This window comes from Panthera uncia, chromosome X, assembly GCF_023721935.1.
Source record: "Panthera uncia isolate 11264 chromosome X, Puncia_PCG_1.0, whole genome shotgun sequence".
In the NCBI taxonomy this organism is placed as follows: domain Eukaryota; kingdom Metazoa; phylum Chordata; class Mammalia; order Carnivora; family Felidae; genus Panthera; species Panthera uncia.
Genome location: NC_064817.1, coordinates 120,553,014 through 120,556,012, shown reverse-complemented (window position 1 = coordinate 120,556,012; position 2,999 = coordinate 120,553,014). Strand labels below are relative to the sequence as shown.

The 2,999-nt window shown below is 50.0% G+C and overlaps 1 pseudogene; it reads left to right on the top strand.

Moving 5' to 3' along the window:
• Window positions 1-2,509: 2,509 nt before the first annotated feature.
• LOC125931429 (paraneoplastic antigen Ma6E-like) overlaps window positions 2,510-2,999 on the top strand; it is a 2,369-nt pseudogene continuing 1,879 nt past the window's right edge.

Sequence of the window (2,999 nt, the reverse complement as noted above, 5' to 3'; positions counted from 1 at the left end):
TTCAAGATTGCTTTGGCTATTCAGGGTCTTTTGTGGTTTCATACAAATTTTAGGATTTTTTGTTCTAGTTCTGTGAAGAATGCTGGTGTTATTTTGATAGGGATTTCACTGAATATGTAGATTGCTCTGGGTAGTATTAACATTTTAACAATACTTGTTCTTCCTATCCAGGAGCATGGAATCCTTTTCCATTTTTTTGGTGTCTTCTTCAATTTCTTTCATAAGCTTTCTATAGTTTTCAGTGTATAGATTTTTCACCTATTTGGTTAGATTTATTCCTAGGTATTTTATGGTTTTTGGTGCAATTGTAAATGGGATCAAGTCCTTGATTTCTCTTTCTGTTGCTCTATTGTTGGTGTATAGGAATGCAACCAATTTCTGTGCATTGATTTTATATCCTGCGACTTTGCTGAATTCATGGATCAGTTCTAGCAGTTTTTTGGTGGAATCTTTTGGGTTTTCCATATAGGGTATCATGTCATCTGCGAAGAGTGAAAGTTTGACCTCCTCCTGGCTGATTTGGATGCCTTTTATTTCTTTGTGTTATCTGATTGCTGAGGCTGACTTCCAATACTATGTTGAATAAGAATAAAGCCATACATTTTTAAAAGAAGAATGAATTATATAACCCTTAGCAAGATTAATTAAGAAAAAAGAGAACGTATACTAGTCAATATCGGGAATGAAATAGGGATAGCAAATAGATCATATAGGTATTAAAAGAATAATGAGCAACTACTAGGATGGTCCTTATGCCAATAACTTTGATAACTTTGACAAAAGTGACACATTCCTTGGAACCAAACAATTTACTGAAAGTGACGACAGATTGCATAGGAAATAGGAATAGCTCAATTTCTTATAAATACATTTAATTTTCTATCAAAAACTTTCCTAAAAGCATAACAAACACGACAAAGGAACAATTCAGGCCCAGATGATTTCATGGTGAATTCTAGCAAATACTTAAGGAATGAACATCATCAATCTCACACAACCACTTTCAGAAGATAGAAGAGCAGGGAACACTTCCCAAGTCATTTTTGTGAAACTATGATAAATCTTGATAAAATATTATGTAAAAGAAGTACAGAAAAACAACCTTCAAGAACAATATAGCAAAAATCTTTTACTATCAGCAAATCAAATCCAGCACTATATAAAAAGGAGTTTTTCTATTGCCTATTTATGGATTCAGGGCACAAGTGTTCAGTGACTCTCAACTCAGCTGTTAGGTGAATCTATAATTTACATGACACAATGCCCACACACTTTCCAACAGAATGGCAGCCTGGGTGGTTGAGAGCTGGCTTTACAATGCAAAAAGGTGTGGCGGGGCTCCTAACCTGGAACACATGACCTGTGTCTGCTGTGGAAATTCCAGGCTTAATGAGGGAAGGCTGTGAGGGCAGAGTGGTAATGGGGACCTGTTCTTAGGTTCCTCTGTCCCCTAACCCTTAGTTTGCAGCCCCCACACATTGGCCACAATTATTGATGGGTCTATTTTGTAGCTGGAGGGCCAAAGTGTGTGCCTGTTGCTTCTGGAGGCTCCAAGGCTTGTCACATCAAGCCCTAACCAAGCAGGTCCCGTTGTCACGGCAACACGGATGCCTCTTCTCCTGCTCTCCTGATCCTGGCATTTGCCCTGCACTGAGATACCGAGATCTTGTTCCCTCATCCACCTGGGGATTCTGGGAACACCGGGAAGCCCACGTGGCCTTAGTACCGAGGACTTGGGAGACCTGCTGGACTGTGCAGTCCTGGGCAGTGAAGCTGAGGTGCATTCTTGTGATCCTCTCGCTCCAGGGCTTTGAGGTGGCCTCCAGAGTCGCCCTGCAGCCCGCAGGCGGCGTGTCTCTGCCAGGCAGCGCCTGCAGAGTCAGAGAAAGTGAGCCGGAGACCAGGGGCTTTGCTCCAACGGGACCCTGGAAGTACCGAGCGCCTCGGGTAAGGGCTGGATCTCTGCCAAGGCAGGCAGTGGGGGCAGGAGGCGGAACCCAGCCGGCGCTGGAGGGGAGGGGTGGGAAGAGCTCCTGACTGCGGAGGGCGGCTCCAGTTGCAGAGGGGCAGGTGCTGGTGGGAGAGGGCGGGACCCATGTCTAGGTCGCCCAGGCAGAGCAGGGGTGCCCTGGGTCCAGCCCTAAGAAACAGAGGATGGGAGGGCTCCTGGCTGTGGGGATCAGGAAGGGAGGGCTCCCGGCCGCTGCGGGGTTGCAGACGATGGTGGGAGGGGCTCCGGCTGCAGTGGCCCCAGCAGGGGTGTCGGACAAGGCGAAAGGGGACCTTCTCCTTGCAGAGGTGAAGGGCTGCATGGTGGGGGTTCTGAGTCGTGGCCTGGAAGACGTGAACTGGCCAGGGAGGAGATCCAGGTCGCTGTGGGGGGCGGTGCGGTGGGCTGTCTGGCACCAGTGTCCCTCTCTCCCCTTTGCACCCACAGGCCTCCACTGCAGAGCCTGTGACAGTCTGCGCGCCCCTGTGCGATCGCGCCCCTCCCCCGCAGGTATCCGCGATGGCACTGGCAATGCTTCCTGGCTGGTGCAGGTGGATGGGCGTGGATGAGCAGCGCTCGCCGCTCATCCTGGGCATTCCCCACGACTGTGAGGACCAGGAATTCCAGGAGGCCGCGCAGGCTGCCCTCCAGCCCCTGGGAAGATAACGAGTGCTGGACAAGGTATTCAAAAAGGAGTTCAGATCCAAGGTCGCCTTGGTGGAGATGGCTCAGTATTTAAACCGAAATGTGATCCCCCGACAAATACCAGGCATGGGAGGACCCTGGACTGTGGTCTTTCTGCCCCAGGCCCCGGAATCAGAGTCAGAGGATACACTCAATTTCCTTGCACAGACCCAGAGGCAAGCAGGGGTTGCCCTGGCAGGCGAGGCAGGAGCTGGGGATGGGGCAGGAGCTGGAGGCAAGGAAGGGGCTGGAGGCGGGGCAGCAGCTGGAGGCGGGGCAGGAGCTGGAGGCGGGGCAGCAGCTGGAGGCGGGGCAGGAGCTAGAG